The 25,849-nt window shown below is 45.0% G+C and overlaps 1 pseudogene; it reads right to left on the minus strand.

Annotated features, from left to right (window-relative positions):
• Positions 1–8,093: 8,093 nt before the first annotated feature.
• On the minus strand, positions 8,094–9,154 carry LOC100983213 (zinc finger protein 606-like; annotated as a pseudogene).
• Between the last annotated feature and the right edge of the window lie 16,695 nt (positions 9,155–25,849).

Here is a 25,849-nt window from a genome sequence, read left to right on the forward strand (position 1 = left end):
AACAAAATCTAAAAAAGAAATAAAAAGAGATGGGATCTCACTTTGTTACATTACCAACAGGTTCATATGCCTCCTGCACAGTAATAGACCAATTACACTGAGACAGCAGGGATGCAGAAGAGAAAACATTTAATTATCATGGGCAGCCAGATGCGGAGCTGGGAGGAGATTCTCAAATTCATGTCCTCTAGGAGTTCTGAGCTGGGGTTTTTAAGGGGATTGTGGAGGATGAGAGGCTGGAGAATTGGGATCGTTGATTGGGCAGCACAAGAGAGATAAAATAATCAGGACGTGGAAACTGCATTCTTTGGTGAGTCAGCTCCTCATGGGGTCCTTCAGACCAGCTGGTGTCGGTGGGGTCCTTTAGACCAGCTGGTGTCAGTGGGTCCCTTCAGATCAGCTGGCATTATGGGGTTCTTCAGATTAGTTGAGTCAGTGGGGTCCTTTAGATCAGCTGCTGTCAGTTGGGTCCTTCAGACCAGCTCAGTTACTGGGGTCTATTAGACCAGTCAAGTCAGTGGAGTTCTTCAGATCAGCTGGTGTCTGTGGGGTCCTTCAGATCAGCTGGAGTCAGAGGAGTCCTTCAGATCAGCTGAGTCAGTGGGATCTTTCAGACTAGCTGAGTCAGTGGGATCGTTCCAATCAACTGGTGTCAGTGGGGTTCTTCAGATCAGCTGAAGTCAGTGGAGTCCTTCAGATCAGCTGGTATCAATTGGGGCCTTCAGATCAGCTAAGTCAGTGGGGTTCTTCAGATCAGCTGAGTCAGTGGGTCCCTTCAGACTAGCTTAGTCGGTGGGATCTTTCAGATCAGTTGGTGTCAGTGGGGTCCTTCAGATCAGCTGGTGTCAGCGGGATCCTTCAGATCAGCTAGTATCAGTAGGGTCCTTCAGATCCACAGGAGTCAGTGGGTCCTTTAGACCAGTTGAATGAATGGCATTCTTCAGACCAGTTGAGTTAGTGGGGCCCTTCAGACCAAGTTAGTCAGTGGAATCTTTCAGATCAGCTGGTGTCCATGGGGTTCTCAGCTGAGTAGTTTCCTCAGAATGCAGGACCTGAAGGACCATCTCAAAGGGAATTTAAAAATTATTTTATTTTATTTTATTTTATTTTATTTTAGAGACAAGGTCTCACTATATTGTTCAGGCTGGTCTCAAAGTCCAGGGCTCAAGCAATCCTTCCACCTCAGCCTCCCAAAGTGCTAGGATGACAGGCACAAACCGCCTCACCTAGCTCAAAGGGAAATCTTAATGTTTCATAATATTTAGGTGTTATCTATAGGATAGTTTAGGGGAATAATTTAAGGTCTACATGATTTTAGGACAATAGGCACCAAACAACCATGAAGAAGCAGGTCAGGGAGCAGGCTGACCTATTGATCAATGCTGAGTGTGCTGCAAGCTGGGTTAATTTTCATTTATCCCCTATCTTCTTCCTTGGTTACTTTTATAAAATTTATAGGGTCAGTGTCAGCTATGTTCCTAGGTTGGTCTTGAGCTCCTGGGATCAAGCAATCCTCTGCCTCACCGTTCTGTGTTGCTGGGATTACAGGCTTGCACCATGCACGTGGCCCAGTGGGCAGAAGTTTAAGCAGTTTAAGTCCGTTCACTTTTCTTGAAAAGATAGACGCCAGATGTGCAAGTATATTCTGATTCATGTTCTGTGGTCAATGGTTTGGATGGATGATCAGGGACTTGGAAAGAACATGATTGGATAATTGGTGACAAGGAAATTTGGGGAAGAGGTATGTGGATAGACCTCTTGAATGGGAAAATAATGAAGATATTTGTGTCCCATGTGAATGCTTACTAGAGGGTAATCTCAGAAGTTATCTATTAAAATAATAAATTGATTGGATAACCCATTCTGTAGATACCAGTTAGCCTCATTCTCTAGGAACCCCTGCCATTGCCCAGTGGGCTCATGAATAAAGTGGCCATGGTGGCCAGGATGGACATTATGCATGGGCTTAGTAACATGGACTTCCACTCACCAAGGCTGACCTGGCTACAGCCACTGCTGAATGCCCTATCTGCCAGCAGCAGAGACCAACACAGAGTCCCTGATATGGCCTAATTTCCCAGCATGATCAGCCAGCTACCTGATGGCAGATTGATTACATTAGACTATTTTCATCTTGGAAGAAGCAGTATTTTGTTCTCATTGGAACAGAAATTTACTCTGGATAACAATTTTCCATCCTTACATACACAGCTTCTGCCAAAATTACCATTTGTGGACTTATAGAATGCTTTATCCATTGTCATGATATTCCACTCAGCATTGCTTCTGATTTAGGAACTCACTTCTCAGCAAAAGAAGTGTAGCAGTGAGCCCATCCTCATGGAATTCACTGGTCTTACCATGTTTCATGAAGCAATGGGCTTGATAAGATGATAGGATTATTTGAAGATGCAGTTACAGCACCAGCTAGATGGCAATATATTGCAGGGCTGCAGCAATATGTTCTCCAGGGGGCTAAATGTGCTCTGAATCAGCATCCATCATATGGTGCTGTTTCTCCCATAGCCAAGATTCACTGGTTCAGGAATCAAGGGGTGGAAAAGGGAGCAGCACCACTCACTATTATCTCTAGTGACCCACTAGCAGAATTTTTGCTTCCTGTTTCTGAAACCTTATGCTATGCCGGTCTACTGGTCTTAGTTCCAATGGGAATAATTCTCCCACCAAGAGACAGCAATGATTCAATTGAACTGGATCTTAAGACTGCCACCCAGTCACTTCACCCTCCTTATACCTCTGAATCAACAGGCAAAGAAGGGAATTACTGGGCTGGTTGGTGATTGATCCTGTCTACCAAGGGGAAATTGGACTGCCTTTTCACAATGAAGGTAAGGAGGAATATGCCTGGAATACAGGAGACCCCTGAGAGCATCTCTTAGTATTGTCATGCCTGTGATTAATGTCAATGGAAAACTACAACAGCCCAATCCAGGCAGGACTGCTAACGGCCCAGTCCCTGCAGGAATGAAGGTTTGGTTCACTCTACCAGATAAAGAACCACAACCAGCTGAGTGAGGTGCTTGCTGAAGGCAAAGGACATACAGAATGGGCAGCGGAAAAAGGCAGTTATAAATATCAGCTATGACCACATGATCACTTACAGAAATGAAGACTGTAATTATCCTAAGTACTTCTCATTTTTTTAAAATTTATTTTTAATTTTTAAATTAATTGTTATTAATAGAAATGGTGTATCACCATTTTGCCCAGGCTGGTCTCGGATGTACTCTCCTTGTTTTGTAATGAATATATATAAAATATCCTTGTTTTCTTTCCTCTCTTACTTCCTGTCTTGTAACATAAAATGTATTGACTCTATATCATAGTATTTAACTATTTTAAATTTTACATCATAGTGTTTAAGTTATGAGATATCAAGGAGAAGAACAAACATTATTTAAGGACTTCGCCTTCTCTTCTGGGGAAGAGGTAGTGCCTTTTCAGTTGTATGTAGAATGATTGTATCATGTTGGGTGGAATTATGACCTTGTCATTGTTTTTATTTGGAGAATAAGAATGGTTTCAGAAGATACATTTGGGTGTCAAGTTGACAAGCCGTGGACTTGTGACAGTTAATTTTATGTGCCAACTTGACTGGGCCATGGAATGCCAAAATATTTGGTTAAACATTATTCTGGATATACCTGTGAAGGTGTTTTTGGATGAGATTAACATTTGAATTGGTAAACTAAGTAATGCCGATTGTCCTCCCCAGGGTGAGTGGGGCTCATCCAATCCATGGAAGGGCTGACTAGAGTAAAAGGCCAAGTAAGGGAAAATTTACACTCTCTGTCTTTGAGCTAAGACATTATTCTTCTGGTTTTGGACCCATAGAGTCAGAATAAAACTTATACCATTGGATCTCCTGGTTCTAAGGCTTTCAGACTCAGACTAGAGTCCGACATATACGAGAGGGTCTTAAAAAGTGTATGAAAAATGCATATTATGAAAAAAACTATCCATGGATTAAAAAAATTTTGGCCCCAAAATAGATTCTTACTAACTTTATTATAACATGTCTGAACAGGATCTAGTTTGAGGCACTAGGAAGGGTAAGAAATCAGTTTGAAAAGAGCCCCTTGCTCTGTGGCTGGGTAGTGCTGGAGGTTAGCTGCCTCTAGGCCACTGAGCTCTCAGGTCACTGCAGAAGGCCTTATCTGCAGAGACTTCCCGTGCCACAGGCCTGCCCCGTCAGAGAGAATGGCAGAAAGCTCGTGTGTGTCCTGGGGAGATGGTCAGAGGGAGCCACCTTCCAGCTGAACCTCAATAAGTACTCGTAGCTCACGGTGTAAACGCCCTCCAGAGGTTGCAGCTGTATACCCAAAGGTCCCGGCCAGCCCCTGTGCGCCCCTGTGTTGACTGGGTTTGGGGAGGACACAGATGGGGGCGTAGGAGGTGTGTAGCCCTGACTCAGCTTCCTGGTTGCATCCTAGTCTAGTGTTGTTTGAAGTCACGTGGACGTGGCCTCCCCTTAGAGGCTGGTGAGGGCATTTGAGGGCAGTTGTGTGCTCCTGGCCTGGGGCTGTGCTTTTGTGGCTCTGTGTGTGTGTGTTGGCGGGGGAGGGAGGGAGGTGCCCTAGTTGTGCACGGTACTCTGCAGCCCAGCGCCCTGCTGAGGCTTCTGCTGAGAGGAGACAGCGTGCTGGCAGTCCTCAGAGCCCTCGCTTGCTCTTAGCACCTCCTCTGCCTGGGCTCCCACTTTGGCGGCATTTGAGGAGCCCTTCAGCCCACCACTGCACTGTGGGAGCCCCTTTCTAGGCTGGCCAAGGCTGGAGCCCACTCCCTCAGCTTGCAGGGAGGTGTGGAGGGAGAAGCGCGAGCGGGAACCGGGACTGCGTGCGGCGCTTGCGGGCCAGCTGGAGTTCCGGGTGGGCGTGGGCTTGGCGGGCCCCGCACTTGGAGCAGCCGGCCAGCTCTGCCGGCCCCGCGCAATGACTTAGCATCCGGGCCAGTGGCTGCGGAGGGTGTACTGGGTCCCCCAGCAGTGCCAGCCCACCGGCGCTGCACTCGATTTCTCACCGAGCCTTAGCTGCTTTCCCGCGGGGCAGGGCTCGGGACCTGCAGCCCGCCATGCCTGAGCCTCCCACCACCTCCATGGGCTCCTGTGCTGCCCGAGCCTCCCCGACGAGCACCACCCCCTGCTCCACGGCGCCCAGTCCCATCGACCACCCAAGGGCTGAGGAGTGCAAGCGCACTGCGCGGGACTGGCAAGCAGCTTCACCTGCAGCCCCGGTGCGGGATCTACTAGGTGAAGCCAGCTGGGCTCCTGAGTCTGGTGGGGACATGGAGAGCCTTTATGTCTAGCTCAGGGATTGTAAATACACCAATCAGCACCCTGTGTTTAGCTCAAGGTTTGTGAGTGCACCAATCGACACTGTGTATCTAGCTGCTCTGGTGGGGGCCTTGGAGAAACTTTATGTCTAGCTCAGGGATTGTAAATGCACCAATCGGCACTCTGTATCTAGCTCAAGGTTTGTAAACACACCAATCAGCACCCTGTGTTTAGCTTAAGGTTTGTGAATGCACCAATCGACACTCTCTATCTAGCTGCTCTGGTGGGGCCTTGGAGAACCTGTGTGTCGAAACTCTGCATCTAACTAATCTGATGGGGACGTGGAGAACCTTCATATCTAGCTCAGGGATTGTAAACGCACCAATCAGCACCCTGACAAAACAGGCCACTCGGCTCTACCAATCAGCAGGATGTGGGTGGGGCCAGATAAGAGAATAAAAGCAGGCTGCCCAAACCAGCATTGACAACCCGCTCGGGTTCCTTTCTGGGCTGTGAAAGCTTTGTTTTTTCGCTCTTTGCAAGAAATTTTTGTTACTGCTCGCTGTTTGGGTCCACGCTGCTTTTATGAACTGTAACACTCACCGCAAAGATCCGTAGCTTCAGTACTGAGCCCAGCGAGACCACGAGCCCATAGAGAAGACTGAACAACTGCAGACAGGCCGCCTTAAGATCTGTGACACTCACCGCAAAGGTTCGCAGCTTCACTCCTGAGCCAGCTGAGACCCCGAACCCACCAGAAGGAAGAAACTCCGAACACATCTGAACATCTGAAGGGACAGACTCCAGACGCACCACCTTAAGAGCTGTAACACTCACCGCGACGGTCTGCGGCTTCATTCTTGAAGTCAGTGAGACCAAAAAGTCACCAATTCCGGAAACACTGCGAGGCAGCAGCGTGTCTTACACAAACGGAACCGCCGTTCCCCTGCCATGTTCAGGCGGGTCGGGTCGGCAGGCTTTGTTCGTTATTCCGAGTGGCAGTCGGGAAGGGCAGCTGAACCCCGCCCGGGCATCTAGAGCTGCTGGTCAGGAACTGGAATAGAGGCCTGGCAGGCCTGGTTGTGTTTGTATTTGGGCTTTCTCTGGGGCCGTGGAGTGATGGGAAAGGTTGGCGTTTCCCTTGGAGATGCACCTTTTCTAGTGATTGTGTTTGTAGGGTGAGTCTGATCCGCTGAGCCACAATGATTAAGGACAAGGAATATTTTACAATTAACTTCTTAGTTCTTGTGAGTGTGGCTTATGACCTCCTTTGTGGTCTGTTGATTATAAGGCGCATCCTGACGTTAGAAATGATAAAATGAGTGCCTTAGCATCAGAATGTCACCATCTGACGCTCTAGGACTGGGCAGAGCCCAGGTCCTCTTCTCTGGAGCACTCGGCCACCACCTTGCCGTGCAGGGGGCTCCCTCCCTCCCTTCACTGCACACTCTCGGTTACTTTCTCAATTCCATCCGCACAGCTTCCTGCCTCGACCTTTTCTGCCTTCTGCAGGAGCAGATGTTCCCATAAGGAACACGGGAGGTGCCAAGGTTGGGTTTCCAGCATAAGGCTGAGCCTTCTGCCCTCGGTTTGACCTTGGGTGGCACTGTTAGTTGGAGGCCATGAGAGCTGCCTTGGACGTGTGGGGCCAGTGAGCAGCGGCCCCTCACTCATGGAGCATTGTTGCAGCCGGGCAAGTCTGCCATTGCTCATCCTCTTAGTCTTGCTCCCAGCTGCGACTTGTTCTTACATGTTCTAGATGCAAGGCTTTTGTGTGTGTGTGGTTTGTAAATATTTTGTCTCAGTCCATCGCTTATCTTTTACATCCTCTTAAGGGGGGTTTTGCAGAGAAAAGGTTTTTTTCTTTTCAAATTTGGTGAAGTCTGATTTATCAATTTTCCTTTTTAAGGATCTGATTTTGGTGTCATGGTTAAGAATTCCTCAGTGACTCCCAGGTCCCAAAGATTTTTCCTACCTTTTCTTTGCTCTTTCTTTCTTTCCTTTCTTTTTCTTTTTTTTTTTTTAGATGGAGTTTTGCTCTTGTTGCCCAGGCTGGAGTGCAATGGCGTGATCTTGACTCCCTGCAACCTCTGCCTCCCTGGTTCAAGCAATTCTGCCTCAGCCTCCGGAGTAGCTGAGATTACAGGTGTGCACCACCACACCCGGCCCAGGCTGCAGTGCAGTGGCACGATCTCGGCTCACTGCAAGCTCTGCCTCCCAGGTTCACGCCATTCTCCTGCCTCAGCCTCCCGAGTAGCTGGGACTACAGGCGCCCGCCACCATGCCCGGCTAATTTTTTTGTATTTTTAGTAGAGACAGGGTTTCACCGTGTTAGCCAGGATGGTCTTGATCTCCTGACCTTGTGATCTGCCTGCCTCGGCCTCCCAAAGTGCTGGGATTACAGGTGTTGAGCCACCGCACCTGGCTTCTCTGTTTGGTTTTCTATAACATTATTCTTTTTTTTTTAACAGAGATAGTGTCTCATTATGTTGCTCAGGTTGGTCTTGAATTCCTGGTCTCAAGCCATCCTCCTGCCTCAGCCTCCCAAAGTGCTGGGATTACAGGCGTGACCCACTGCACCTGGCCAGCATTCTTTTTTTTTTTTAACTGTTGAACACTCTGTAATTATTAGGTAAAATTAATAGTACTTCACAATTATATCACTTTACAGTTTACAAAGTTATTAAGTAGACATTTGTTTTGATGCCCCAAAATAAAATTTAACTTCTTTGTCCTCCCTTCTCTCCTCCATCAAGGAAAGACTAAGGAACATTTAATCAGAAAAGGCAATATAAGTGCATCAATCTGTACGGAACTGCGAAGAATAAAGGGGAGGAGGGTAGGACCCTGAAGAGGGCCACAGGGACTTCAGGAAGGAGAAAACCAGAGTGTTAAACGTGAGGAAAGCCCAGGGGTGACAGGGAGTTAGCCACCATAAGGGGGAGGTTGTATTCACTACATAAAAGGAGGGACACATGGCATATGTTTCACATTCTAAAATAATATGATAATATCATAACTGAAGAGCTGAAGTTGAATTTTGTGGTTTCTCAGAACACAAGTAGAAGATGACCACCAACCATGGTTTCTGAATAAACTGAGTTCAAAGTGCATCTGGTTGCAGCAGGGGGCTTCCTTGGACTCTGATACTAGAAATTTAACAAAGGTAATTCGAGGAGCTGCGATTTTACATAGTGGTGGCATCCTAGGGGGCATCTATCGCATCAGTTAAGTTTAATATCTCACAATCATGGAAAAGGAGTTTCTGAGCAGGTAATACTTGGGCCATCTCTTGGAGATTCCTGCTGTAAGGACTGAGTTTCTCCAGAGAAAGCACTTGCCTGGGTATGACTCAGGGCCGGGCAAAAATTCACACTATGAATCTGGTGGAAGGGGGAGAAGTGTGCCTGGTGGGACCACATTCCCATAATTCTCTAACCTCACATCTCTGTAGAGTTCCCTCTGAACAAGGTCCAGGTAGCTCCATTCCTCTTGAGTAAGGTGCACAGCCACATCCTCAGATGTCACAAACTGCTGATACCTGGCTGTCAGGAGCGCAGCTGCCTGATCTCCTGGGCTTTCCTCATGGGGAAAGGCAGGCACCTGGGGAACAGGTGGAACCCTAGTGAGTCCCTGTTCCATGTCGCTGTCCTGCACAAAGTGAGGCTTTGGAGTCAGACTCTCAGACTGGGTCTCCAAAAACTGAAATCGGACCCTTGGTGAGCCTGCTGCTTCCTGGGCTGGTATTTTCTCCATCCCTGTTCTGGAGGACAATGACCGTCGCAGCTCGCATCAGGACATGGCCACTGGGTCCTGATGGCGAGGCCCACCCTCGGTCTGTGGGGTGAACTGGGGCTGAAGAGAAATAGGCCTTTGCACCCAAGCATCTGCACACTCTTGGGGAAGGAAACCACTGTCCCATATTCTTTACATTATCCTTATTATTTAGGATCTCCAGGATTGGCTTCAGTGTTAATGATTCTTTGTCATTATTTTCCTGTAAGAGTGCCCTTTTATCTAAAGATTTCAGTTCATTTATTTGACAGAAATCTTCAACTATATATATATATAAATATATAAATATATATATATACACTTTTTTTTTTGTGACAGAGTCTCATTCTGTCACCCAGGCTGGAGTGCAGTGGTGTGATCTCAGCTCACTGCAACCTCCGCCTCCCAAGTTCAAGCGATTCTCTTGTCTCAGCCTCTGGAGTAGCTGGGATTACAGGTGTCACCACCACACCTGGCTAATTTTTGTATTTTTAGTAGAGATGGGGTTTCACCATGTTGGCCAGGCTGATCTTGAACTCCTGACCTCAGGTAATCTGCCTGCTTTGGCCTCCCAAAGAGCTGGGATTACAGGTGTGAGCCACCATGCTCATACTCAACCATATCTTTGAATACTTTCCCATTCCAGTTGTTATATTCTTTTCTCAAAACACCAATCATGTATCTCCTTGATCCATTTTCATCAGCATCTCTGCAATTTTATCCCTTTGCACTTTTCCATTTTGTTTTGGGTGATTTTTTTCAAGACTGGCCTCCATGTACTATCTATGTTTTCATAGTATGTATTTGACTTCTTGCTGTTTCTGTAATGAACTTTTCATTTTTGTGGTGGCTTTCCTGTTATTTCCAATTTCTCACTTAAGTTCTACCACATCACTTTTTTCTCTCTTTTTAAAAATATGCATCTGTTATTCTCCCTTGTATCTTTTTTTGAAAAAGTCCATGCTTTAACTTTTGTGAGTATAGAAAAAATATGTCTGACATCTTCTGCTTGCTGGAATAACTTTCTAAAAATAGACTTTATTTTTATAGGGCAGTTTTAGATTTACAGAAAAATTGAGCGTATAGTACAGAGAATTCCCATACAGCTCCTACACGGTTTCCCCATTATTAATGTCTACATTAGGGTGGAACATTTGTTACAATCATGGAAGTGATGTCGATACATTACTATTAACTAATGTCCATAATTTATTCAGATTCCCTTAGTTTTTACCTAATGTCGTTTTCCTGTTCCAGGGCCGCCTCCAGAATACCACATTACGTTTAGTTTTCATGTCTCCTAGGCTCCTCCTGGCTGTTACACTTTCTCAGACCCTCCTTGATTTTGATGACCTCGAAGTTTTGAGGAGTACTGGGAAAGAGTATTATAGGATGCCCCCTACTGGAATTTGTCAGATGTTTTTCTCATGATTATACAGGGATTATGGCTTTTGGGGAGGAAGATCTCAGAGGTAAGTGCCATTCTCTTCTCATTGTATTACCATTATTTATTTATTTTTTAATTTTTATGTTTTGAAATGGAGTCTCACCCTGTCGCCCAGGCTGGAGTGCAATGGTGCGATCTTGGCTCACTGCAACCCCTGTCTCCTGGGTTCAAACGATTCTCCTGCCTCAGGCTCCTGAGCAGCTGGGATTACAGGTGTCTGCCACTACACCCAGCTAATTTTTTTTGTATTGTTTTTAGTAGAGACAGGGTTTCACCAGGTTGGCCAGGCTGGTCTCCAACTCCTGACGTCGTGATCCACCCTCCTAGGCCTCCCAAAGTGTTGGGATTACAGGTGTGAGCCACCGCAGCTGGCCATATTAGCATGATTTATGACTGTTGATGCTGACTTTGATCACCTGCCCAAGGTAGTGTTTATCAGATTTCCCCACTGTAAATTTGCTCCCTGTCCCTTCCATACTGCAGTCTTAGGAAGGAAGTCACTATAAGCAGCCCATGCTTAAGGAGTGGGGAGTTCTGCTCCCCGTCCTTTACGATGGGACAGCTACATAATTTATTTGGAATTCTACAGAGAATGCTGGGGTAACTTTTTCTGAAGTGGTTTTTGATCATCTGTCTTTTGTTTGCTATTATTTTTCCCTTTTCATTGGGGAGCGGTTTTTGTTCATATGTATTAATTCAGATTTGTTTGCTTATTTTGCAACTTAGCTCTCAAATAATTTGAGGGAAGGGATAGGGGATTTTTTTTTAGAGGGAATTGGCAGTTCTGACTCCATCATGTTGTATCTAACCAAGAACCAAGTTGACATTTCCTCTGCTCGATTACTTCTCTCTCCCTCTTTTTTGCATCCCTCTTCCTCCACGCCACTTTTGGAAAAGCACCTCAGCTCCCTGTGGCTGTCAGGGCTTACAGGTAGATTTCATTCAGATATTTCATGTTTAATTACTTGTATTTAACTGACTCAACAGCGATAAAATTGGTTGTGTGGGCCCACCCTCCTCCCTTTGCCTCCCTCCAGGCAATTTTCTCCACTCTGGAATGGGGAAAATAAAGGAGGCATCCACACTGGCCTGTCATCAGCCCTGCCTCCCCGCTGCTGTGCACACTGGGGTCTTGTTGAGGGGTGTTCTCTGCTTCTTCCGTGACCCTCCCAAGCCCCTAGTTTTCAAGGATTCTTAATTCTTTTAAGAATTGTAAGGGATCTGCTCCAGGTGACCTTCCTTGTTTTGGTTCCAATTTTCATTACACTTGGCAGATATTTCTTATGGTCAATTATCTGGGCTGTAGCCATTTTCTATTTTCATTGCAGATAAGAGCTGCTTTTCTACTGCTCATTTTACTGTTAATTTTGGTATATTCAGGAAAGGAATGAGTAAACATGCCTTTACTGTACCATCTTTTATGGGAACTGCTCATCCTTAATCTCTGTCTTCTTCAGCTTTGCTGGTGTGACTTGCTCTTGATTTTCCTCCTACTGCTGTGCTGTTTCTCAGGCTCCTTTTCCGGCTCCTGCACCTGCCTGCAAATTCTGCTATTCCCCAGGACTCTCTCACTGGCCCCTCTCCCCACCCACCCCACCCCTATTCTATAACGAGCTCCTACTCTACTTTGGGGCCTACAGAGGCCAGGCAGATAATGTGATTAAGTGAAGTGAAATATCATTTATTTTTTCTTCTCACTATTGACCTTGGCAGAGTCATTTATTTTTTCATATGGTGTCTTCAATAGAAGCTTTTTTCATAACAATCTTGTAGGAATATTCTTTATTTCCATAAAGATATAGGTTCTCTCCAACTTTTTTTTTTTTTTTTTTGAGACGGAGTCTCACTCTGTCACCCAGGCTGGAGTGCAGTGGCATGATCTTCGCTCACTGCAACCTCTGCCTCCCGGGTTCAAGCGATTCTCTTGCCTCAGCCTCCTGAGTAGCTGGGACTACAGGCGCCCGCCACCACGCTCGGCTAATTTTTTGTATTTTTAGTAGAGACGGGGTTTCACCGTGTTAGCCAGGATGGTCTCGATCTCCTGACCTCGTGATCCGCCCACCTCGGCCTCCCAAAGTGCTGGGATTACAGGCGTGAGCCACCGCGCCCGGCAGGTTCTCTCCAACTTTTAATCTTGTTTTTGGTTTTTCACTTTTGACAGATGCAGGCCATAAACATAATTCTCTTTACTATTTTGCTACAAAAAGCACAGTGATAAATGATAACTGTTGACCTCAGAGTCAGGGACAATAGGGAGTGGTGGAGAGTGTGGAAAACCTTATAGAGTATGTTCCATGTAGAACTGCACGCTAGATATTCTGTTTTATTCAAAAGAAAATGGAAATATGGAGGGGTATGTGTGTGTATAACTTTCTATTTTTAATGTTTTGGCAACTAATTATACTGTGTAGCAATCATAAAGACGTGGAATCAACCTAGGTGCCCATCAGCAGTGAATTGGATAAAGAAAATGTGGTACATATGTACCATGGAATAGTATGCAGTCATAAAAAAGAATGAAATCGTGTCCTTTGCAGCAATGTGGATCAGCTGGAGGCCATTATCCTAAGTGATTAACACAGAAACTGAAAACCAAATATATTGCATGTTCTCACTTATAGGTGGGAGCTAAGCATTGGGTAAATATGGACATAAAGATGGCAACAATAGACATTGGGGATGTGTTAGGCCATTTTTTTTTTTTTTTTTTTTTTTTGAGACGGAGTCTCACTCTGTCACCCAGGCTGGAGTGCAGTGGCACGATCTTGGCTCACTGTAACATTCGCCTCCTGGGTTCAAGCGATTCTCCTGCCTCAGCCTCCTGAGTAGCTGGGATTACAGGTGCCTGCCACCACGCCTGGCTAATTTTTGTATTTTTAGTAGAGATGGGATTTCACTATGTTGGCCAGGCTGGTCTCAAACCCCTGACCTTAGGTGATCCACCTGCCTCGGCCTCCCAAAGTGCTGGGATTACAAGCATGAACCACCGCACCCGGCTATGTTAGGCTATTCTTGCGTTGCTCTAAAGTAATACCTGAGACTGGATAATTTATAAAGAAAAGAGGTTTAATTGGCTTATGGCTCTACAGGCTGTACAGGCATGGTGCTGGTATTTGCCTAGCTTCTGGGGAGGCCTTAGGGAGCTTTTACTCGTGGCAGAAGGTGAAGGAGGAGCAGGCATGTCACATGACCAGAGCAGAAGCAAGAGAGTTAGAGTGGGAAGTGGCACACACTTTTAAAACACCAGATCTTGAGAGAACTCAATCATCACCAAAGGGATGGTGCTAAGACATTCATGAGGGATTCGCTGTCATGATCCAAACACCTCCCACCGGGCCCCACTTCCAATATTGGAGATTACAATTCAACATGAGATTTGGTGGGGACATATATTCAAACTACATCAGGGGTCTACTAGAGAGGGGAGGGAGGCAGACAAGGGTTGAAAAACTACCTTTTGGGTACTATGGTCATTACCTCGGTGATGGGATCAATTATCCCCAAACCTCAGCATCATTCAGTATACCCATGTAACAAACCTGCACGTTTACCCCCTGAATCTAAAATAAAAATTGAAATTATTAAAAAAAAGATAATTGTAAGTCACTTCAAAAAAATCCTGTGTAGGCCAATATGACATAAGGCGAACCAAATAGATTTGCTGGCCAGGTTTGGCCATAGGCCACAAATTTAGAGCCTCTGGTTTGACGTGTTTTATCTCAGTGGCCTTCCTTTCTGACGGCTTCACTTGTGTGGTGGGAGGCTGAGGGTGGCGACTTGGGATTCATGTATTTCTGCTCTCCCTTGTGAAGGGGTGAGGTGGGATTATGAGTAATTTATTTGCATGAGGCGCCTCTTGGGAAATAACTCACCCAAAGAGAAGAAGGCACTTGGCAGGATACGCTCAACTCAGTAACAAAAATCTCAGGGTCAGAGTTGACGTGTGGCTCTCCTGCACTGCACTGTAACTCTGGGAGGGCCAGGACTGTGTCCATTTTGTTTAAACCGTATAGGGTAAGCATAGAGCCTGGCCCAACTGTAGATACTCAATGAGTATTGGCTGACTGATTGAATTCATATTACTGCCCTGTGCATGTCCCCTAATTTGATGTTCACCTCAACCCTGATGAATTCATGTCTGGATCCCACAGGCCATATGTAAAAAATGCAGGAATCGTGTCACTGAAAACTCAGAAAGGCATTGGGAGTGCTTTCACACTGCCTTGGTGCTCCCTAAAAAGAGTAACCAAAAAATAAAAGGAAATGTTTTCCTCCTCTCCATTCCTTTCCTCACTCTACACTGCTGTGCAGCTTTAGTCCTTGTGGGCTTCTGTGTAATGGCGGGGGCCTCCCACCAGGAGATGACACTGCTGGGGTGTTCTGGTCCTCACTGTATAGTGTGGAAGGTGCTGGGTGCTAACAGACAGACGTGTTTATGAACACGGGGCTGGAGAGCCTAAGTGGGTGGAAGACAGCCAGAGAAACGTTAATAGGACCCCAGGTGCACCCACAGGATGGAAAAATATGCATTATACTTGGAGTTTGTGGAAGAGGCCACTAGCTGCTCACCAAATCCTAATTTTCTCATGTTTCTGGGTACACATCCTGTGGTTAGGTGTGGCCTGTGGTTGGGTTCCAGCCAAGAGAATATGAGTAGAAGTTATGTGTGCCACATGTAGGCCTGGCCCATACAAACCTCCTACTGTGTGACTGTCCATGTTCTTTTCTCTCCTTGACCCTGGGAGGAATGTGCTGAGGATGGCAGGGCCTTTGCTGTCCTCCTGGGTCTGTGAGGGGTGAGCCCCACTGACCATTTGGAACCATTTTGGACGCTGTGTTGGGGGAACAATACATTTCCATGGCAGGCACAATGGCTCATGCCTGTAATCCCAGCACTTGGGGAAGCGGGAGCAGGGACATCGCTGGAGCCCAGGAGTTGGACACCAGCCTGGGCAACATAGCGAGACCCTGTCTGTATTAAGGAAAAACAAACACTTCCATTATATTTGAGCCAAAATAGTTTTTAGGTGTATTTGTTATTGAAGTGAGCCTGCCGGACTAGTCCAGGGACTCAGCACCTGCTACTAGGTACATCTGCAACATGGGCGTTCAGGAATGGAAGTGGAGGCTCAGAGGCCACTGAAGATTTTGAGAATACTCATCAGCTATGACAAGGCACAAGGTGAAGCGATGCCCTGAGCCAGCGTAGGGTGCTTGGAAGGATTTTCAAAAGGGAAGGAAATATGAATGCAGCTTGTAGAGCTTTCTAGGAATAGCAGCAGGAAATGCACCTTCCTGTAAAGTGATCTTTAAGCCCTCTAATTTGGACACAGAATTCAAAAAATACTGAAGTTCTTCCTAGAGAAAGAGTTGCAAAGTGTGTGACAAGGAAGCAGTCCAATCTATTTCTGAATAATGAAACTGCCCTACAATTTAGTGCTTAAAACAACAACGTTCATTTTGAAGAATTCTCTCTCATGGTTCTGGGTGCTCACAAGGCTCAGAGAGGTGGTTCTCAGAGCGTCTTCTGTAGCTGCAGTCAGAAGGGGCTGGAGTCATCTTGAAAAGGTCTTCACTCAGATGTTTGGTACTGAATTCATGCTAATTGACAGCTGCAACCTCAGTGGGGGCTCAACCAGAACCCCAGGACATGGTCTGGGCTTCCCCACAGCATGGCATCTGGGTTCTAAGGGTGAGTGTCCCAAGAGGACTGGACAGATGCAGGATTGCCCCCACCTTCCCTCCCCTTCCCTCCCCTCCCCTTCCCTCCCCTCCCCTCCCCTTCCCTTACCTTCCTTTCCTTTCCTTCCTTCCTTTCTTTTTCAGAGTCTCGTTCTGTCACCCAGGCTGGAGTGCAGTGGTGTGATCTCGGTTCACTGCAGGCTCCACCTCCTGGGTTCACACCATTCTCCTGCCTCAGCCTCCGGAGTAGCTGGGACTACAGGCGCCCACCACCACACCCGGCTAATTTTTTAAATTTTTAGTAGAGACAGGGTTTCACCGTGTTAGCCAGGAGGGTTTCTATCTCCTGACCTCGTGATCTGCCCGCCTCAGCCTCCCAAAGTGCTGGGATTTCAGGCACCCACCACCATGCGAGCTAATTTTTTGTATTTTTAGTAGAGACAGGGTTTCGCCATGTTGGCCAGGCTGGTCTTGAACTCCTGCCCTCAGGTGATCCACCTGCCTCAGCCTCCCAAAGTGCTGGGATTACAGGCGTGAACCACCGCACCTGGCCAGGATTACCTTTTCTTTTTTCCCTCGCCTCTCCTCCCCTCTCCTCTCCTCACCTATTAAGCTAGGAAGTCTAAGGATTGCCTTTTCTAATCTAACTTTGAAAGTCAAACAGACTCCACTGTGTTCTCTATTGGTTGTAGCAATCACAAATTCCCAAGCCACATTCAAGGGAAGAGGTGACATAGACCCCACCTCTCAATGGGAGGAGGGTCAAATAATTTTGGGACATGTTTATTTTTTATTTTATTTTATTTTTTTTGAGACAGAGTCTTGCTCTGTCGCCCAGGCTGGAGTGCAGTGGCGTGATCTCTGCTCACTGCAAGCTCCGCCTCCCGGGTTCACGCCATTCTCCTGCCTCAGCCTCCCGAGTAGCTGAGACTACAGGCGCCAGCCACCATGCCCGGCTAATTTTTTGTATTTTTCTTTTAGTAGAGACGGGGTTTCACCATGTTAGCCAGGATGGTCTCGATCTCCTGACCTCGTGATCCGCCCGCCTTGGCCTCCCAAAGTGCTGGGATTACAGGCGTGAGCCCCCGCGCCCGGCTGGGACCTGTTTATTTTTTAAAAAGCTTTTAGTTTAGGTTCAAGGGTACATGTGCAGGTTTGTTATGTAGGTAAACTTATGTCACGGGGGTTTGTTGTACAGATTATTTCATCACCAAGGTACTAAGCCTAGTACCCAATAGTTATTTTTTCTACTGCTCTCCCTCCTCCCACCTCCACCCTCAAGTAGGCCCCATTGTCTGTTGTTCCCCTCTTGGAGTCCATGTGTTCTCTTCATTTAGCTCCCACTTATATGTGGTATTTGGTTTTCTGTTCCTGTGTTAGTTTGCTAAGGATAATGGTCTCTAACTCTATCCATGTTCCTGCAAAGGACATGATCTCATTCTTTTTTATGGCTACATCAATTTAGGTTGATTCCATGTCTTTGCTATTGTGAATAGTGCTGCAGTGAACATATGTGTGCACGTCTCTTTATGGTAGAACTATTTATATTCCTCTGGGCATATACCCAGTAATGAGATTGCTGGGTTGAATGGTAGTTCTCTTTTATTTGAGACAGAGTTTCCCTTTGTTGCCCAGGCTGAAGTGCAGTGGTGCGATCTCGGCTCACTGCAACCTCTGCCTCCCAGGTTCTAAGAGATTCTCCTGCCTCAGCCTCCGGAGTAGCTGGGATTACTGGCGCACATCCCCACGCCTGGCTAATTTTGTATTTTTAGTAGAGATGGGGTTTTGCCACATTGGCCAGGCTGGTCTCCAACTCCTGACTTCAGGTGATCCACCCGCCTTGGCCCCCTAAAGTGCTGGGATTACAGGCGTGAGCCACCGTGCCCGGCTGGTAGTTCTTGTTTTAGCTCTTTGAAGAACTGCCACACTGCTTTCCACAATAGTTGAACTAATTTACACTCCCACCAACAGTGTATAAGCCTTCTCTTTTTTCTGCGAACTTGCCAGCATCTGTTATTTTTTTGACTTTCTTTTTTTGAGACAGAGTGCCACTCTTTCACCCAGGCTGAAGTGCAGTGGCACGACCTCTGCCCACTGCAACCTCCGTGTCCTGGGTTCAAGCGACTCTCTTGCCTCAGCCTCCCAAGTAGCTGGGATTACAGGCCTTGCCATTGCACCTGGCTTTTTTTTTTTTTTTAAGTAGAGATGGGGTTTCACCATGTGGGCCAGGCTGGTCTTAAACTCCTGACCTCAAGTGATCCATCTATGTTGACTTCCCAAAGTGCTAGGATTACAGATGTGAGCCACTGTGCCTGGCCTACTTTTTAATAATAGCCATTCTGACTGGTGTGAGATGGTATCTCATTGTGGTTTTGATTTGCATTTCTCTAAAGATCAGTGATATTGAGCTTTTTTAAAAGTTCTTTGGCTGTGTGTGTCTTCTTTTGAAAAGTTTCTGTTCATGTCCCTTTGCCCACTTTTTAATGGAGTTGTGTTTATTGCTTGTAAATTTAAGTTCCTTATAGATGTTGGATATTAGAACTTTGTCATCAGATGCATGGTTTGCAAAATTTTTGTCCCATTCTTTAGATTATGTGTTTACTCTATTGATATTGTCTTTTGCTGTATAGAAGCTCTTAAGTTTAATTAGATCCCATTTGTCAATTTTTGCTTTTGTTGTGATTGCCTTTGGCATCTTTGTCATGAAATTTTTCCCAGTTCATGTGTCCAGAATGGTATTGCCTAGGTTGTCTTCCAGGGTTTGTACAGTTTTGGGTTTTACATTTAAGTCTTTAATCCATCTTGAGTTGATTTTCGTAAATGGTGTGAGGAAGGGGTCCAGTTTTAATCTTCTTCATATGGCTAGCTAGTTATCCCAGCACCATTTATTGAATAGGGAGTTATTTTGCCATTCTTGATTTTGTCAGCTTTGTCCAAGATCAGATGGTTGTAGGTTTGCATCCTTATTTCTGGGCTCTCCTTATATTCTGTTCCATTGGTCTATGTGACTGTTTTTGTAGCAGTACCATGCTGCTTTGGTTACTGTAGCCCTGTAGTATAGTTTGAAGTTGGGTAACATGGTGCCTCCAGCTTTGTTCTTTTTGCTTAGGATTGCCTTGGCTATTTGGGCTTGTTTTTGGGTCCATATGAATTTTAAAATAGTTTTTTCTAATTCTGTGAAGAATGTCATTGGTAGTTTGGCAGGAATAGCATTGAATCTGTAAATTGGTTTGGGCAGTATTGGCCATTTTAATGATATTGATTCTTTCTATCCACAAGAATGGAATGATTTTCAATTTGTCTGTGTCATCTCTGATTTTTTAGAGCAATATTTTATAATACTCATTGAAGAGATCTTTCACCTTCCTGGTTAGCTGTATATATTCCTAGGTATTATGTTCTTTTTGTGGCAATTATGAATGGGATTGCATTCCTGATTTGGTTCTCAGCTAGGTTGTTGTTTTTGTATAGGAATGCTGGTGATTTTTATATGTTGATTGTGTATCCTGAAACTTTGCTGAAGTTATTTATAAGCTTAAGGGGTTTTGGGCCAAGACTATGGGGTTTTCTAGATATAGAATCATATCATCTGCAAACAGGGATAGTTTGACTTCCTCTCTTCCTATTTGGTTGGCCTTTATTTCTTTCTCTTCCCTGATTGCTCTGGCCAGTACTTCCAACACTATGTTGAATAGGAATGGTGAGAGAGGGCATCCTTGTCTTGTGCTGGTTTTTAAGGGGAATGCTTCCAACTTTTGCCCATTCAGTATGCTGTTGATTGTAGGTTTGTCATAGATGACTAATTATTTTGAGGTATGTTCCTTCAATACCTAGTTTATTGAGAGATTTTTTTTTAACATGAAGTGATGTTGAATTTTATCAAAAGCCTTTTCTGCATCTTTTGAGATAATCGTGTGGTTTTTGTCTTTAGTTCTATTTATGTGATGAATCACATTTATTGATTTGTGTCTGTTGAACCAACCTTGCATCCCAGGGATAAAGCCCACTTAATCATGGTGGATAAGCTTTTTGATGTGCTGCTGGATTCAGTTTGCAAGTATTTTGTTGAGGATTTTGCACTGATATTCATCAAGGATATTGGCCTGAAGTTTTCCTTTTTTTCTTGTGTCTCTGTCAGGTTTTGGTATCAGGATGATGCTGATTGCATAGAATGAGTTGGGGAGGAGTCCCTCCTCCTCAGTTTTTTGGGTTAGTTTCAGTAGGAATGGTACTAGCTTGTCTTCATACATCTGGTATAAACTGGCAATAAATCCATCTGGACCTGAGCTTTTTTGTAGTTGGTAGGCTATTTATTACTGATTCAATTTTGGAGCTCATTATTGGCCTGTTCAGGCAGTTTGTTCCTGGTTTAGTCTTGGGAGGGTGTATGTGCCCAGGAATTTATTAATCTCTTCTAGGTTTTCTAGTTTGTGTGTATAGAGATATTGGTAGTAGTTTTTTGCTGGTTGTTTGTATTTCTGCGGTGTCAATGGTAACATCCCCTTTGTTATTTCTAATTGTGTTTATTTGGATCTTCTCTCTTTTCTTCTTTATTAGTAGCCTATCTATCTTATTAAGTTAAAAAAAAAACCCCTCCTGGATGCATTGATCTTTGAATGGTTTTTTGTATCTCAATCTCCTTCAGTTAAGCTCTGATTTCGGCTATTTCTTGTCCTCTGCTAGCTTTGGGGTTGGTTTGCTCTTGCTTTTCTAGTTCTTTTGGTTGTGATGCTAGGTTGTTAATTTGAGATCTTTCTAACATTTTGTTGTGGGCATTTAGTGTTGTAAGTTTCCCTCTTAACACTGCCTTACCTGTGTCCCAGAGATTCTGGTATGTGGTATCTTTGTTCTCATTTGTTTTAAAGAACTTCTTAACATCTCCCTTAATTTTATTATTTATTTACCCAAAAGTCATTCAGGAGCAGGTTGTTTGATTCCATGGTTTTGAGTGATTTTTTAAAGTCTTGGTTTCTATTTTTATTGCATTGTGGTCTGACAGTGTGTTTGTTATGATTTCAGTTTTTTGCCATTTGCTGAGAATTGTTTTGTGTCTGATTGTGTGGTCAATTTTAGAGTATGTGCTATGTGGCAATGAGAAGAATGCATAGTCTGTTGTTTTTGGGTGGAGAGTTCTGTAGATCTCTATCATATCCATTTGGTCCAATGCTGAGTTCAGGTCCTGAATATCTGTTAATTTCTTGCCTTGATGATCTGTCTAATACTGTCAGTGGAGTGTTGAAGCCTCCAACTATTATTGTGTGGGAGTCTAAGTCTCTTTGTAGGTCTCTAAGAACTCGCTTTATGAATCTGAGTGCTCCTGTGTTGGGTGCATTTATATTTAGGATAGTTATATCTTCTGGTTGAATTTAACACTTTACCATTATGTAATGCCCCGGTCTTTTTTGATTGTTGTTGGTTTAAAGTATATTTTGTCTGAAATTAGAATTACAATCCCTGATTTTTTTCTGATTTCCATTTGCTTGATAGATTTTTCTGCATCCCTTTATTTCAAGCCTATAGGTGTCATTGTGTGTGAGATGGATCTCTTGAAGACAGCATGAGATCTTTTTTATCCAGCTTGTCACTTTGTGCCTTTTAAATGGGGGTATTTAGCCCATTTACATTTAAGGTTATTATTGATATGTGTGGATTTGATCCTGTGTTGTTAGCTGGTTATTATGCTGGTTTATTTGTGTGGTTGCTTTATAGTGTCACTAGTCTGTATACTTAAGTGTCTTTTTGTATTGGCTGGTAATGGCCTTTCCTTTGCATATTTAGTGCTCCCTTCAGGACCTCTTGTAAGGCAGGTCTGATGGTAACAAACTCTCAGCATTTGCTGATCTGAAAAGGATCTTATTTATCCTTTGCTTAGGAAGCTTAGTTTGGCTGGATATGAAATTCTTGGTTGAAGATTTTTTTTCTTTAAGAATGTTGAGGCCGGGCGCAATGGCTTGTGCCTGTAATCCCAGCACTTTGGGAGGCCGAGGCGGGCAGATCACGAGGTCAGGAGATCAAGACCATCCTGGCTAACATGGTGAAACCCCGTCTCTACTAAAAATACAAAAAATTAGCCGGGCGTAGTGGTGGCGCCTGTAGTCCCAGCTACTCGGGAGGCTGAGGCAGGAGAATGGCGTGAACCCGGGAGGCGGAGCTTGCAGTGAGCCGAGATCGCGCCACTGCACTCCAACCTTGGCGACAGAGCCAGACTCCGTCTCAAAAAAAAAAAAAAAAAAAAAAAAAGAATGTTGAATACAGGCCTCCAATCTCTTCTGGCTTGTAGGGTTTCTGCTGAAATCTATTAGCTTGATGGGGCTCCCTCTGTAGGTGACCTGCCCTTTCTCTCTAGCTGCCTTTAACATTCTTTCATTTTGACCTTGGAAAATCTGATGATTATATGTCTTGGGGATGATCTCGTTGTGTAGAATATTGCAGGGGTTCTCTGTATTTCCTGAATTTGACTGTTGACCTCTCTAGGGAGGTCGGGCAAATTTTCATGGACAATATCCTGAAATATGTTTTCCAAGTTGTTCACTTTCTCCCCATCCCTTTCGGGGATGCCAGTGATTTGTAGATTTGGCCTCTTTACATAATCCCATATTTCTCAGGAGTTTTGTCATTCCTTTTCCTTCTTTTTTCTTTATTTTTGTCTGGCTATCTTATTTCAGAGTGCCAATTTTTAAGTTCTGCGATTTTTTCCTCAGCTTGGTCTCTTCTGCTGTTAATACTTGTTATTGCATTGTGAAATTCTTTTATTTTTTATTTTATTTTGTTTTTGAGACAAAATCTCACTCTGTTGCCCAGATTGGAGTACAGTGGCATGATCTTGGCTCACTGCAGCCTCTACCTCCCAGGTTCAAATGATTGGCATGTCTCAGCCACTTGAGTAGCTGGGATTACAGGCGTATGCCACCATGCCCAGCTAATTTTTGCAGTTTTAGTAGAAAAAGGGTTTCACTATTTGGCCAGGCTGGTCTTGAACTCCTGGCCTCAAGTGGTCCACCTGCATCAGCCTCCCAAAGTGCTGGGATTACAGGCATGAGCCACTGTGCCCGGCTGCATTGTAAAATTCTTGTAGTGTGTTTTTCAGCTCTATCAGATCAGTTAGGTTCTCTTTTTTACTGGTTATTTCATCTGTCAGGTCCTGCATCATTTTATTGTGACTCTTAGTTTCCCTGGATTGGGTTTTGCCATTCTCCTGAATCTCAATGATCTTCATTCCTATCCATATTCCGAATTCTATTTCTGTCATTTCAGCCAACTCAGCCTCATTAAGAACCCTTGTTGGAGAACTAGTGAGGTTGTTTGGTGGACATGGACAGTCTGGCCATTTGAGTTGCTGGAGTTCTTGCATTGGTTCTTTCTTTTCTCTGTGTGGGGTGCTCCTTTAACTGTTGGGCTGCCTCTGATTGAAGGGGCCAGGTAAGGGCGTGGTGGTTGTGCTGGAATCCCAGGCCAGACAGCCCTTCCCAGTGAGCAGAAGGTACATGCATTGGGATTCATCAAGAAAACAACTCGACCCACAGAGAACAGAGAAAACAAGACAGGATGACCACCCACCCGGGAGTGACACCTAGTAACAACCTCAGTTCAAAAATCTGCTGAGGGTGCTGCTTTCAGCTGAAATGAACATGAGGGTGTGGGGAAAGCCCTCCTTAGGAAGAAGGCTTTTTAGGTCTTAGTGAGTCCAAAAAAGAGGAGTGGCAGAAGTCATAAAAGAGGCACACGATGGAAATGTCTGTCCTTTTTAATATCATGGAGGCTGCTAGAGTTCTAACTAGGGAGAGCTCACCAACTAACAAGGCACTGAAGAGCCCACAGCTTGGGGCTCATGGGGACAAGGTCAGGAGATGGTGGGAGGGGATGCAAATTTAGAAGTTCCACCTACGAGGATCCCGATATGGCAAGTACAAAATGCCCAATTAACCTTTTTCTACATGTTTTCTTCCAATGGTGTTTAAGTTCACAGGACATAGACTTTTTTTTTTTTGACAGGGTCTCACTGTATTGCCCAGGCTGGAGTGCAGTGGTGTGATCACAGCTCATTGCAGCCTTGACCTCCAGGGCTCAAGTGATCCTCCCACCTCAGCCTCCTGAGTAGCTGGGACTACAGACATGCTCTAGCATGCCTGGCATTCTTTTTTTTTTTTGTGGAGATAGGGTCTCACCATGTTGCCCAGGCTGATCTCAAACTCCTGAACTCAAGCAACCCTCCTGCTTTGGCCTCCCAAAGTATTGGTATTACAGGTGTGAGCCACCACACCTGGCCCACAGGACATGGATTCTGAACAACTGGCATAGATCGACTGGCCTCAAGGTAAGGTTTTAAACTAAGCTTAAGCTTTTCTGTTGCCCTCAGATACCACTGAATTTCTTCTCCAGATTTTGGTGACATTAAGTGGTGGTTTCTGGAAATACAATTTTAATTTTGCTTGGGATGATTGTCTTGGGGTCTGGGGATAGCTCATTTTCTAAATTTTGTGGTTGTGGGGCTGGTGTTGCAATATTCTTGTGTCTCATTTAACTTTCTGGAATTTTAAAAGCAGACTCATGGAAGGTTTGCCTCAGAACTCAGTCTTTGAAGCCTTGGAGGAACTAACCTGTTCCAGCCCAGGCTGCAGCTTTGGAAGGGACCACAGCTCTGCCCAGGGATTGGAAAACCACTAGCTGGGATTAAACAGAACACAAATTGGAACTGATAGTTTTGTGACTTTAACATAGACACTTTGGGCTTCAATTACTTTTGACTTTAATGTCATAGTTTCAGTTTGCAATGGGATTTGAACTTTAATTTTGGAGTTTGATTAATGGGAGGGTTATTTGTTGTTCAAATTTGAAAATGGGAGGGTTATTTGTTGTTCAAAACCTTTATTGTTGGCAATCCATTGTTGGAGCTTCTTAATACCATCATTTAATCTCATTGTGGATCTCCAATAGCTACTTAGATAACATGGCTGCATGAAATTTTATTTTATTTATTTTTGAGACAGGGTCTCACTCTGTTGCCCAGGCTGGAGTGCAGTGGTGTGATCATAGCTCATTGCAGCCTCAAAATCCTGGGCTCAAGTTATCCTCCTCCCTTGGCCTCCTGAGTAGCTGGGACTACAAGTGCATGCCACTATGCCTGACTAATTTTTTGACTTTTTGTAGAGATGAAATCTTGCTATGTTCCCCAGGCTGGTCTTGAACTCCTGGCGTCAAGTGATCCTCTCTTTTTGGTCTACCAAAGTGCTGGGATTACAGCACTTTGGCATGAGCCACTATGCCTGACCAATGAAATTTGAGGTGGGAAACGGAGCACCCAGGCTGAAGTGCAATGCTGTGGTCATAGCTCACTGCAGCCTTGAACTCCTGGGCTCAAGCAATCCTCCTGCCTCTCAGCCTCCTGAGTAGCTGGGACCACAGGCTGGCTAATTTTTAAACTTTTTTGTAGAGATGAGGTCTCCCTATGTTGCCTAGGCTGGTCTTGAACTCCCAGCCTCAAGCGATCCTCCCGCCTCAGCCTTCTGAGTTGCTGGGATTACAGGTGTGAGCCACTGCTCCTGGCAATGTATTTCAATTTTGTGGCAAAATTGCAGAAATGAACATAAAACACAGGTGAGGATAGGAGAGTCTAACTTTTCTGGCAAGATCGGGCAGTGTTGAGTTCCAAGGAA

Source organism: Pan paniscus, chromosome 10 (assembly GCF_029289425.2).
Source record: "Pan paniscus chromosome 10, NHGRI_mPanPan1-v2.0_pri, whole genome shotgun sequence".
NCBI classification, from domain to species: Eukaryota; Metazoa; Chordata; class Mammalia; order Primates; family Hominidae; genus Pan; species Pan paniscus.